Source organism: Leptonychotes weddellii, chromosome 2, assembly GCF_054177405.1.
Source record: "Leptonychotes weddellii isolate Sample4059 chromosome 2, ASM5417740v2, whole genome shotgun sequence".
NCBI lineage: Eukaryota > Metazoa > Chordata > Mammalia > Carnivora > Phocidae > Leptonychotes > Leptonychotes weddellii.
In genome coordinates, this window is record NC_138370.1 from 103,715,007 (window position 1) to 103,728,920 (window position 13,914).

The 13,914-nt window shown below is 36.3% G+C and overlaps 1 protein-coding gene across 2 annotated transcripts in view; it reads left to right on the top strand.

Moving 5' to 3' along the window:
* The window catches only part of EMCN (endomucin), an 83,638-nt gene that overhangs the window by 15,411 nt on the left and 54,313 nt on the right, over positions 1-13,914 (top strand). The window lies entirely within an intron of this gene.

The following is a 13,914-nucleotide window of genomic DNA, read 5'->3' on the forward strand; positions in this document are numbered from 1 at the left end:
TATTTGAGAGAGAGAGAATGAGAGAGAGCACATGAGAGGGGGGGAGGGCCAGAGGGAGACGCAGACTCCCTGCCGAGCAGGGAGCCCGATGCGGGACTCGATCCAGGGACTCCAGGATCATGACCTGAGCCGAAGGCAGTCACTTAACCAACTGAGCCACCCAGGCGCCCTGGATTAAATTTTTAAAAGTGATCTGACTTTTAAGAAAAAGAGTAAGGACCTAATAGAGCAAATGATACATAAAGGGTAGAGTAAAGCATATGAAGAAACTCACAAAAGTGGTACAAGAGTGGATGAAATTTTGGACACACTTTCCTGGAGATTAAACATCAGGAGGCAGCTCTAGCCAACTTTGGCATTTTCTTCGCCAGCTCTTTTTTCCTTGCTAGTAGGTTCTTAAAATGAACAAGTGTTCTGAGGACACTTTGATAGTTGGTAAGTGACTCTTCAGAACTTAGCGAATACATTTTACCTCAACCTTTGTCACCAGGAGAATATGAAGAATAATGCTTTCAGATGTTACGGAAGTCTCCCTGGAGGTAAGAAAAATGCCAAGAACACAGAAAATGCCCCACAAATTATTCGTAGATTTTGAAGTGACCCTATGTTAGGAAAAATATCATAAATCCAAATTTATCCACTATTCAACACTACTGATGTCACACAAGAGCAGAGATATGTTTATAACTAGTAATAAAATGTAAAGAATAATGATTTACCATTAAACAGAGAAAATTTATTTCAAAATGAAGTTTCAACAATGAGTCATATGTTCACTATAAATTCAACCCAAATTTCTTACTTTCTAGTTTTAGCCGGTGGTAATTCTACATAAAATGATAGAATAATTGCAGTATTTTGAAAATTGTGGCTCTTCAGGAAAAATTTACTTACATTTGTCATTTAATTAACATTTAATAAGGGCCTGTTATCAAGTACTGTACTAGCAGGTGAAGATACACAGATAAATGTTAATGCTATTTATTAGAATTACTTGAAAATTTATCATTCTGATATATTTTACATAATGATTCTAAACTAATAACTATGTTTTCACAGAGCACCATATTTCTTAGGCATTCTCAATAAAAGAAACCAATTATATATTGATAATAATGTGAGATTACGTCTATTGGTTTTCCCTTATTAATATCTCTGTTACTTTGTCAGGAAAGTAAATTTAATTGTTCTGGCATGAATTTGTCATCAAAACCAGAAAAAAAAAAAAAACACTGTACAGGTAAATGTCAACTGTGATCTATTGGTAGCCTTCACACTTAGAAAGTACTTTATTGCTCAACACTGCTGATATCTCAGATTTAAGTAATTACTGATGCTGCACATTGAAATCCTTGTTCTGTAGAGTCTATTTGTTCTGATAATCTCCCCATCCATATTTGTGAAGCAAACAATTTATAACCCACTCTGGAACGATTTTCTATAGAACAAATTTATGATTATCCTCTTCTTAGTAAATGCATTGTCATAATCATGACTTAGCAAATCTGATTCTCAGTCTAGTAAACAGCATTTAATAAAATAAGGAAATCATTTTCTATAACTCACGTGTCACCTGGATGTCACCACCCTTAACATAAAACCATGTTCAGATTCGACTTATTCTCTGCTCTGGGTACAAGCCCAATGTCCCACGCTTCTGCAAATCCTTCATGGCAGGGGGAGGATTAAGTTCACCTTTCTTTCCTACTTCCTGCATCCCTCAAATCAGGTACTCCATTTGGTTTCTTGTGACCTTCTCTTTAACTCCACTTCGGCAACAACCAAAGTACCGCTCCTCTTTCTTTCATGCATCCCTTGAAAGATCCACTTAACTAAAGTCTTGGTGGGTAATTGCAGACTTTGTGTGTAGTAGCTGCTATTACTGAAAGGCCAGGCTTTATGTAAGAGCGATGCTAATTCAAGAGAGTGAGTTTAAGTATCCTCGGTCTGAAAAGTCCTTTGGACACTTTACCTTCTTGCTTGGCCTTTTCTCTCTCCTTTTTTCCTATATCCTTGTCTCACTGTTAGGGGTAAAATACTGAGTCCATTTTGGGGGGCAGAGCAATTCAGTTCTCTCCAAACCTTTCTCTCACGTCTATTATAGTTCTGAATATCCTTTTGAATTTCCAAAATTACCTCTTGTGAGGGTATACCTGACAATTTGTTTTTAGCTAAGAGCAAGTTGTCCATCCTAGTTTTTGTCTTTGCATTTTAGAAAGGATCTTGGAGTAGTTCATTATTCTAGTTAAAATTAGACAATATCATGCAATGGGGTACCACTTTTAAATAATGATATTTTTAAATAATAATACTTCTTGTTCTCCTTTACTTTATATATGGATTTTTCTTTCTCCTGCTGTCAGCAGAGCAGAAACTTCCCAACCAGGCTTTGAGAGCATATTCTGGAAACGTGTCTGTTGCCTACTATTAAATACAAAAATCTGTTGCAGTGTTCAGTGTAGGCTCCTTCTTTTTCCAAAGGCTGCATCTGTCCCACAACACGCAGAGTTATTTTTAAATGTGTTAGATTTAATTAACCCACCACAAGTGACTCCTTTGATGACGTCCTAATGGAATGTTCAAAATATTTTTAATTTGGAAAATATACCATATAAAAGCTGGACTCTGAAATCGGAAAGTAGACATTTTGACTACTTTCCTGTTCTTGTATAAATACATGATGGGCTCCTACTGGGCGTGTGATTCAGAGCAGTTTTTCCATCTCTAATGTGGAGAAACTGTGGAGAAACATTCAGAGGAAGAAAAGATATGCTTTTGTTCTAGCACACAGAATTGGCATATGCTAGAACCGAAAAGGCTCTAAATCCCCTGTTCTGTTGGTCTTTGCTTCTTTGTTTCTAATTAAAAAGTATGAGTCATGGGTGTTTGAAGAGTGTCCCTAACTTCGTATTGCAATGGATAAGACAAGATGTCAAATTCTGGCTGTTTTGTGATGCTATATGATGCCTTCAGCCATATTAACAAAATTGTGCTGTTATTGATATACTTAGATCCACAAAGAAGTGGTCCTCAAACTTTTTGAAGAGAAATACCTCATTTACTTAGAAAAATTGCAAACCCCTTCACAGTAAGATATTATTTGCACCTGCCAATTGAGGAAACAGAATGCTGCTAAATACTAAGCAAGTATTTAAAATTTGTATTTTATTAATAATAGACACTATAGAAACTATATATATTTTAAAATAGTAGCATATATGTGTGATTCATCTTTTTCAATACACAGACAATAATTAGTGTAAATACAGATTTTTAAAAACTTTTATTTTATCTTAATTCCAGTGTAGTTATCATGCAGTGTTATGTAAGTTTTGGGTATACAATATAGTGATTCAGCACTTGCATATGTCACCCAGTGCTCAGGTGTGAATACAGACTTAGTGATCCCTGCTAGAAACTCTGCAGATCCCAATAACACCATGCCCACAGCTTGGCAACAACCATGTGCCTAAGGACCACAGCATGAAAAACCTCTTTCTTCTACTACATGAAACCAACTTCCCAGTTTTCTTTTTTCTATCCTGCAAGCTTTCTGTTCTGCTAGTATAATCACTTTCTTGAAAGAAATGGTATAAGGAGAATAAAAAATGAGAATAATGAAAAAATAATTTATAAAATTTGGCAAAGTGGTTGTCAAATTTAGGACATAATTGGGAAAATTTGGTTATGATTTAGGGAGGAGCTTCAGGTTTTTCAGACTTTTCTAAGCTCAAATCTGCTGACTATGTGGGACATGGCCCTGTAAGCAGTTAATCAAGTATTTAGGAGTAGTATAAGTCAGAAACATAATTTATTTGACCTAATGGTAGAACTCTAAAAGGTGCTTCATTCCATTGAGTTTTTAATCAGGATAAATTCAAGTGTAACCCAGCTATTAACTGCACCTCTCACCTTTTGAGGTGTATCAGTGGTTTGATCTGTACAGAAACCATATAGGTAGCCTTCCAAAATACTGAAAACCAAGGCTAAAGAGGTGAAGCAATTTGCAGAAAGTCACATAGCTGGTCAATCATGGGGCCTGGATTGGACAACGTGGCCCCAGAACCCTGCTGTTATGACTCCCAGCACTACACTGCGCCTTGCTTCATAACCTTGTTAAAAGATTATTTTCCTTTGTTTAGTGTATTTTCTTACATTCACAGGGGATACTGGATATTTATGTGAAAAATAATTTGATACAAATAAAATTAAGAGGGCAAAATAGTTTTTTGATGTGACCTAGGTAATGAGTGATTTTTGCTAAGTGAGACCAAACAATAATATATTTACCATATAAACACTGTGGCTTTACCCCTAAACAAGAAAAGAAACATTTCTTTTTACAACATCGCCCTAAATCCAGGACAAGTAATAAATAAAGTGAAAAAGACACTAAAAAAGTCACACCTTCAAAAGCCATTCATAAATTTTCTGTGTGATTTGATATTACAATAAAAGTTGACTTTCTTCCTTTTTAATTTTTTAGTAAAATTGTTTCACACTAATGTTCTAATCATGGACAAGGTAAGATAAAACTTTGAGCTAAGAGATTTTGTTTTGATTTGATCTATTTAATAATCTCTGATGGATGAAGTGGTTGGTCAGCCAAAAACAGATGAAGTACTACAGATGATCACTGTTTTTTTACTTCTAATATTTTACATAACTTAATTAGTTACATTTATTTTCAAAGCAATTAGCAATAATATGAGAAAAAATATGGTACTCTAAAGTCATTAAAGTACTAAAGTAATGGCATAACAATACTGCAACTGCAAACGTGATCTTACAGTTCCGAGACTCTAGCCAATATTGAGGAAAAGAACATGAAACAGGGATTAGAACATCTGAGTTTAAAGAAGGTTCTAACACCTTCTAACTCTGCATCTTGACAAGTCACAATCACTTACCAGGACCTCAGTTCCTTCATCTATAAAGTGTAGATAACAGTTGTGTCTGCTCAACTGTTTCACAAAATTGTTAAAATCGACTGATGTAATTGAAAGTAATTGTTATATGAGTTTGTGTCCTTGGGATATCTATCATTTAAAGTTCTTTTGTCCTCGGATGGCTGCATGGTTCAGTCAGTTAGGCATCTGCCTTCGGCTCAGGTCATGATCCCAGCGTCCTGGGATGAGTGTCCCATCAGGCTCCCTGCTCAGCGGGGAGTCTGCTTCTCCCTCTGCCCCTCCCCCCCCAGCTCATGCTTGTGCTCTTCCTTCCTTTCTCTCTCTGAAATAAATAATTAAAATCTTTAAAAAAATATTTTAAAGTTTTTTTGTCCCTTCAAGCAACTCTCTTCAGGGCAAGAAAAGATTGACTTTTCAGAAAAGAGAAATAGTTCGTTTATCATTTTATTATACCCCTTTATAACTAAACGTACAGTCTCTTCAGCTGACTAAAGAGCATTTTAAATCAGCCAGAGAGTTTCTCTTTACATTTAGAGAAGACAAAAATAAAAGTAGATGAAATGATTAATAAGATATCTCAAAGTTAGCCAAATGTCATTTTCTGGCTTCAAATGCAATACTGTAGACTATTTTTAGAAACACGTTTGTCACTAATTGCATAGAGACATGAACACGCGCACACACACACACACATTGGTGAGAGGGAGATGACTACATTATTTGCTATGGGCTCCATTCATGTAAGAATTAATTCACCTACACAAAATTTTTCTTCTTACACTTGCTCTTCTATGTTGCAAAGAAAATTCCGAAACAAAGTGTTCACAATGCCTATTTCAAAGTTTGTCTTTCACATTTCCCTCTAGTTCTGGGTAGACCAACACCCTAAAGGGCAATGCATTTAGTCCAGGTAACATTATCAGACTGCAAATGAATGTAGTCATTGTCCCTTGAAATACAGAATTCCCTTTTGGGCTCAGATTTCTCCCTGGTAGCAAATTAATGACTCCATAAAGCCATTGTGTATGACTGCTAAAGTACAAGTTTCCACCTGGTATATAGAAATGCAACTTATACTTTATGATTTGCCATAATGGATATTTACACTGTAACTTCATCTTAGAGGTAATACAATTTTATTGTTGAAGTGAAGTTGTTCAATGGACACTTTTTATAGAGAGGAAACTGAGACCCAGAGAGGTAGTAGAGTGACTCATGCCACATTGCACAGTTAGCTAATGTCAGAAATGCCAAGTCTGGTCTTGCTTCCATCTCCTGTCATGTCATTTCATGGGTATAAGTTACAATTCTAAACGAACATGATCTGCTGGTCAACAGGGTCTAGTGAGACCTTCCCTTCTGAAGAAACCCCTCAGGAGAGCCTGGAGTTAAGACCAAGATCTCAAGTCCAGAGGAAAGCCAGAGGTGCCATTAGAGAGAGACTAGGACTGCGCTCTCCTTTATAATCACTGCCCCTCCGTGGAGCCCAGAGAAGGGACAGGGTGGTGCTGTTCCTCCCAGGACCAAGAGGGGCCCCCAAATTCATGTCCTTCCTGAAGTCATGAGATGAGCCCAAGAGACTTGCTTGTGAAGTCTGATGGTGCCTACAAGAATGTGTGAAGCCTAACCATCTTGTTTCCTTGGAAGATGTTTTTTTGAGTTGCCAAATCACAGTTCCTCTCTGGCCTGAGGGTACAGCCCGGAGGGAGGGATGGTGGGACAATGGTCTAAAAATCCAAGAGTATGGCCAGGTTGTTCCTTTTCCTTCCTACTCCCACCCCTATAAATATTAAATACAACTGTTGTCTTTTTATGCCTTGAGAAGTTGAAACTCCTAAAACCCAAAGTCCACTTATAATAGAGTCCACAATCTCAAATATCTCCTTATTATTGAATATAATTTTAAAATAAAGTCACAGTTATTTCTGTGAAGGAAAATGACTGCACTGCACCGTCATTTCAAGCCTGATATCTGGGCGAGTGGAGGAAATTTCCTTGTATACTTCCATCCACTTGTGAGCCAAAAACCTTGAATTCTCAGGTCCATTTTGCAGATATTGTTGTTTTCTGTTTTAGAAACTCACCAATGTGATCCTGCCTTCCTGTTCTCCCCAGAGGGGCCAGGTGGCTGAGACACCTGTCCCCCCCACTCGGAGCCTGCCAGGCTTGGCGCTCCCTCCCCACCTCACAGATGGCTGGCAACCTGAGGAGATTCCTCTTTCAGACACAGCTTTCTCCCTCTTATCTGAATATTTTCCTCACTGTGAGAGATGAGATTTTCTTCTTCCTTATCTCCCAAATTCATTCCACCTAGGAAATGTAAGCATTTTCAAAACTTGTGTACTTGCTACAGTATTTTGTGAGTCTTAATTGAAAACGTACTTCCGATTTAAAATCCTTTTTTCAAGAGTTGCCACTAGCTCAATGTTTTCATTGAAAATGGGATTTTCCTATTTTCCTCTCCCAAAAGATTCTGCTTGTGTCTAGTATCATCAATGCCCCTTTCAGGCCTCATGTTATATGGCCTCTGTTTTACTTGGCACTGTTGACTTTCTTCTTCTATTTGAATATCCTTTCTTTCTTTTCTCCCATGAAACTTTTTTCCTTGATGTGTTCAGTTATCTGATTCCTCTTGAAATCTCCTCCCCCGAGAAAGTAATTCTGATTATTCCTGACACATCACCTTACTTTGACTTCACTTAACATTGTATAGAACCAGCTATGCACAGTATTAATGAGCACCATTTTTATATGGCCCCTTAGCATAATCTTATGGTTGTTTCACATATGCATAGCTTGAGTATCAAAATATACTTTAAGTTCCTCTGGGGAAAATATGGTTTTCTATTTTTGCTTAGTTCCTAATGAAACCGATGCTTGGGTGCTTGGGTGGCTCAGTCAGTTAAGCGTCTGCCTTCAACTCAGGTCATGATCCGAGGGTCCTGGGATCAAACCCGCTGTCAGTCTCCCTGCTCAGCGGGAATTCTGCTTCTCCCTCTCTGCTCAGCCTGCTGCTCCCCCCTGCTTGTGCGTGCACTCTCTCAAATAAATAAATAAATAAAGTCTTAAAAAAAAAAGAAATAGATGCTTAATAAATGTTTATTGAGGTAAATCGTTCATTGGTTAGTGAGCTACTTATACATTTAAAATAGGATATTATGGGGCACCTGGGTGGCTCAGTCGGTTAAGCGACTGCCTTCGGCTCACGTCATGATCCTGGAGTCCCGGGATCGAGTCCCGCATCGGGCTCCCTGCTCAGCGGGGAGTCTGCTTCTCCCTCTGACCCTCCTCCCTCTCATGCTCTCTGTCTCTCATTCTCTCTCTCGCAAATAAATAAATCTTAAAAAAATAAAATAAATAAATAAAATAGGATATTATGAAATTTTGGGGTCAGTGCAAATAGAAGAAATCAAAGACATCATCACATAATAATTGTTATTTTTTTAATTGATAAAAAATTAACCATATTTAATTTGGTTGGCAATAAACCAAAGTGAATTTTGTTATGTTAAAGGAGAAGGATCACTGTTAGTGTAAGATCGTGTTGATAAGACACTGATAATCAAAAAGAGTTGGTGTCTTGTCTTTTGTGAAGGTGCTGTTTTGATGGGAATATAGCAAGTGGTACTGTATAGTATTTATTTATGTGTTTGTCTGTTTCATTGTATTCATATATAAATATATTTTACGTTTATATCAATTTTTAGTTTATTATATTTTTATATTTTTCAATACATTTTAATATGTATATTTTTGATGAGTGAGGAAAAATTGAAATTTTCAACTTAAACTTCACTGAAGATTATTTATTAACAAAGAAGATAATAGGGTATCAGTTGAATAAGACTGTAATACTAGCAATTACTGACAAACTGCTCTGAAGAAAAGGCCCTCTCGCCATTTATAACACCCCAATTTATACATTACCATCACATGCAAGTTTAAGAAGTGGATCTATGTTCATTATAAACTGTGACACATAGGGGATAAGCATCCTCAAACGATAACGGAACAATTGACAGTTATTTTATTTCAATATAAAATCTATATAAAGTTTTTAAGAGCTTGAGGAAGTGGGAATGTATAGGAGGTGGCTTTGTATAAAGACAACATGAGTTAGTGAGAATAATACATTATAAGCTATTGAAATATAAAATTACCTACTTTGCCTTTAATTCCATAGATTAGTTGATCTAGGTTTTGAAGTTATTACCTAATAATGGTACTTTGAGGGTTGTAAGACCATTTAGTAATTAGCATTTTGTATATACTCTATATATTTCTAAAGAAATCACTCTTTTATTTCCTTAAAGAGCTTAAAACTATCTTCTGAAATTTTGTTTATGGTTAAAACTCACAAAGTAAATATTTATTCCTATAGTTCAAAGGGAAACTTCATTGTCTCTGTCAGAAGTGTATTCCACATGCTCAAATGGAATTGGGGGGAAAAAAAAGATTTTTCTATATTACATAATATAGAGTGCTCATTTAGGAATTAAAGCCCCTTTTTTAGTAATTGGGTTATGATCTTTTGAAACTACCTTAAACTCATACATTTTCTAAGCTATAAAATGTAGGGATTCTATTACAGTGGGATTTTTAAAGTTCTTTTGAGGTCTCAAGTTTTATAATCCTAAGTTACTGCCATTCAGTATTTGTATTGATCTAGAGAAACCAAGATCTATCTTCTCTAGTAGTGGTTTTCCAGTGGACCTTAAATGTAGACTTGGTAGGGGAAAAGGTAATTGGAGAGATAGCTTCTCATTATGAGGATGGATGAAACTCTAACATTTAGAGACCACTTGTAAGTTACTTAGAAATGTAATTATAAAACATGTCTAAGAAGATTGGAGTAGACGACCTAATCATTTGAAAAGAGGAGAAAATATGATAGTTGGTTTTTCAGCCAGAAGCTGAATTTTCAAAGTTCTCATGATTTCTGTAATTAAAATAGTTATTTTTTTAAAATCCCAATCCTGCTTCATCCTTTTGAAGCCTAGGAAACTGAGTGTCATGGTATCTCTTGTGCTCTCTCTGCTGGTGTATGGGTATAGGGTGGAATCAGGACAAAACACCATCTGTTTTTCTTACAACATCCTGAGAAGAGCACTATCTGGTTGGTCATAAGCAAAGATATGAAACACGGGTCTCCTTGTTAAATTTATCTTTAATTACTTTGGAGATAAAGAAAAGTGAAATGCTACCTCATATGTCTTGTGAAGAGAAAATACTTCAGAATAAGCCATTTTCCTCAATAGTTTATTATGAGATCAAATTAGACCTAAAAGAAATTTATAGAAAATGCTGTAAAAACATAACTGGTGGTTACTTGCATCACAGTCAATAAAACCTTCAACAGTGGTAGTTAGAATAATTCTTTCCCACCATATTGTAAGAGAATGTTTCTATTTGCAGAGTTTTCCAACTGAGTAAATCTCTATTTTTATAAATAGCTGTAGTAGATTGGAAATTGCTTTCAAAGCTTTAAGTCTGAACCTTTTATGGATGTTTATGGATGGACACATTTTATTAGTGTATGTATGTAATATATATATGACAAAATGATAGTATTTTTTTAAGAAAAAAATCCAGTGAGGTATTTTGTCTGTTTCCTCATCCTAGGTATGTGAGGGCAGAACATCTGTGCATCTAGTTAGTCACTTCTACCCCTTTAATATCATACCCTGTCAAAGACAGAGAGCAGGCAGAGCGAGAGTATGTGGCTTTGCATGGAACCAGCTTCCCACAGCAAGATCTGTGGTGGTGAAGAGTATCTTCTCTGGATTCAAAGGGGCCTGGATTAAAATTCCAACTGTGTTACTTCCCACTACATAATGTGGGCAATTTGCTTATCTTTTTTGAGCCCCAGTGTCCTCATCTGTACAATGGTGATCATATGAGTTTTGGCATCATGGCGTCTTTTTAGGATTAAAGGAGCTAATCCACAGGAAGTGCTTACATGGAGCCTGGCACACAGTGACACTCAATATTTTCAGGGGTGGTTTGTCAGTCCTTGCCGAAGGAGGGAATTCTCTCTGTTGGACAATCTGAAGAACGAATAATGGAGACGTTAATGAGTGCTACTGGCTTAAGATTTTACTCAGGGAAATCAGTGGCCAAACGTGTTGCAGTCTGGTGAGGAAAAGCTTTCCAGTACATCTCAATCTTACCACACAGCAGTTAAAAGTGTGCCTACTTCACCTGGGTGGCTCAGTCGATTAAGCGTCTGCCTTTGGCTCGTGTTATAATCTTAGGGTCCTGCGATCAAGCCCTGCATTGGGCTCCCTGCTAGGTGAGGAGTTTGCTTCTCTCTCCCTCTCCTCCTCCCCCTTACTCATTCTCTCTCTCTCAAATAAATAAATAAAATCTTTAAAAAATAAAAAAAAATTAAAAATGTGCCTACTTGTAGTTGGCCACAAGTCATTTTAAGGATGTGAACTCACTGATCTCACATGATGACTTCAATAGGTCAGAGACATTGGTAAACATAAAAATGGGGACTTGCCGTTCAGTTCAGCTGGTGTCCTCTCATTGTCCGGCCCCACCCGTTTCCCCATTGTTTTTCCTACAGTAGAATTTCTATTTGGTCACTTTCCAGGGCTCCTCACTGACTTGTTAATAGAGTCCCAAGTCCCACGTTTGGTGTTCAAAGTCCTTTATGATCTAGCCTCCAGTATCGTGCCAGATAAGGCCCACTATGTCCTTTCATAGCATAGAGCAATCCAGCCAAACACAACTGTTTGCAGTTCTTTCAGTTACCTCTCACTTCTCCTCCAGACCTTTGACCATGCTCCTTCCTCTAGCCTTGTGGACATGCTACTTACTCTTCAAACTCTAGCTCCTATGTCAACTCTCTCATAAAGGAGCCCTTGCTCATGCCATCAGGGTGGTCATCCTTTATCTTGTAAACTCTTGCCCAATTTCTTGTCCAGTAGCTTTCAAATTTTTAACTGGAATCACAATAGGAAACATATTTTGCACTGATGCATGTTTTATTCAAATACACATACACACATACACGTGCACGTGAACTTCATGAAACAATACTTACCCTCATTATTTGCAATATCCTTCTAATGTTTCTTTTCTCTTTCATTTGGCAAAAGTTCTAACTGCAATCTACTAATTAGATCTTAATTACTCTTTATTTGTATCATAACCTGCAGTTTGAAAAACACTAATCTACACACCCCATACAGAATATCCTTCGTCGTTTATTGTGTATAGGCATCATGTTCCTTACCAGACTGAGAGCTACTCACAGGTGATACCATGTAGTACAATACAGAGTCTTTCATTAGATCTAATCATGCCTTTCACATCAGTTACCCAGTAAGTATTTGTGGAAGAGAGAAAAAGGAAAAAAGGAAGGGAGGAAGGGAGGAAAAAAAAAAGTCTCCGGAGATGTTGATTATACCCAGAAATTGAGGTTGTTACTATTTAGCAAGTCAACAGATAGGGATCATTTAAGTTATTTATAGGTGAATTTTCCAGTTAAAGTGGTATGTGCTTCTTTGAATTACTTTCTTCAACATCAGTTTAAACTTAGAAATCAGTGTTACATCATAGACTCTAGGATGCAAACAAAGATAAGGATAACAAAATGACTAATACAGAAAAGATAACATCATGCATGCTTGCTGTGTTCCTTCTCCCTGCAGGGGGAGTGGGGAGGGGGGTGGTGAGAGCAATGGTGTGAAGTGTATCCAGAGGTGAAAAAAGCTTTTGACTTGATTTCTGTAAAGCCTGTGAAAAAGCACTTCTGTCATTCCTGAATGTGGTGAAACATCTATATGTGCTGAATACATCAAGTGATTTCTGTGTACTGTCTATAAACAAAGTAAGTGCTAAGTGCTAACACTTCCAAGCACCTCAAGTCTATAAAATGAAACAGGAAGTACGCTCTATCTCCTGACATCTGAAATATTGCTTTTCGCTCACATGCAAGATAAAAGAGGATTCAAAGAGGAAAATTTTGGATAAAATTTAAATTTGAAAAGTCATACTAATGATATGTATTTACTGTAATGACATATCCAGTTTGACTGGGATAACATAAGTCTTTGTCACTCAAAGTCCATCCCCTTAACTAATGTACTATACTATATATACTCTATACAAAGTAACAACGCGAAAACAATGCCTTCCATGGACGTGAATACTTTATCTAAGTCCTTTGTACACGTTTGTTTGTTATTTTCTGATCTTCAGTACAACAGTGAGTGTATAGAGACAAGACCAACAAATGCAGGATTAAAAGGATTCTATAAATGCTAATAAATTCAGTAATATTATGTAAAACAAATATTTCCATAAATCACTGAGAATTAAGTCCTACATACTTCACTTTGAAAAAATAATAATATTTCAATGGGAATTTTAAGAATTATTATTAAATATTGACTTTCTATTGCCAAAGAAGTATTATTAAAAGTAAACATGTAATATACATAACAATGTATCACCTTCATTTTGGTGCCTTTGACTGTTACAATTTAGAGAAATAAATCATTTGAAAATGCAGATTTATGATGGTTCCATTGCCAAAAATTTAGGTATGTTGCAATGTTGAATTTCTTTAAAATTTATTGTCTTTCTTAAAAAAACAAAAAAATAAAATTTATTGTCTCCCTTTGGAATATGTAATAGAGAGAGAAAGTAGGGAGAAATGCTTTATATCAGGAAGAGATGTACTAATACTGACATTTTACTACTTAATAATTTCAATGTGCTATGAAAATATTTAGTAAAACATCCACTGCCCAGAGAACGTCCATTTAATTATTTCATCTGACAATGTTCATTAAGTTGGCTTAAAAATATTGTTAAATTTCAAATTTGTACATGTATTTCTCACTAGTTTTGTCAGATAGCATTTTGTTTCAGAGCTATAGACTGCTTCTGACAGCTATCTTGAAAATCCATGCCATTGGTGAGAAGCAGATGGAGTTAGTGAATGAATACTGAACTGAAGGCTGAATTTATTACAATTAGAAAATTAATT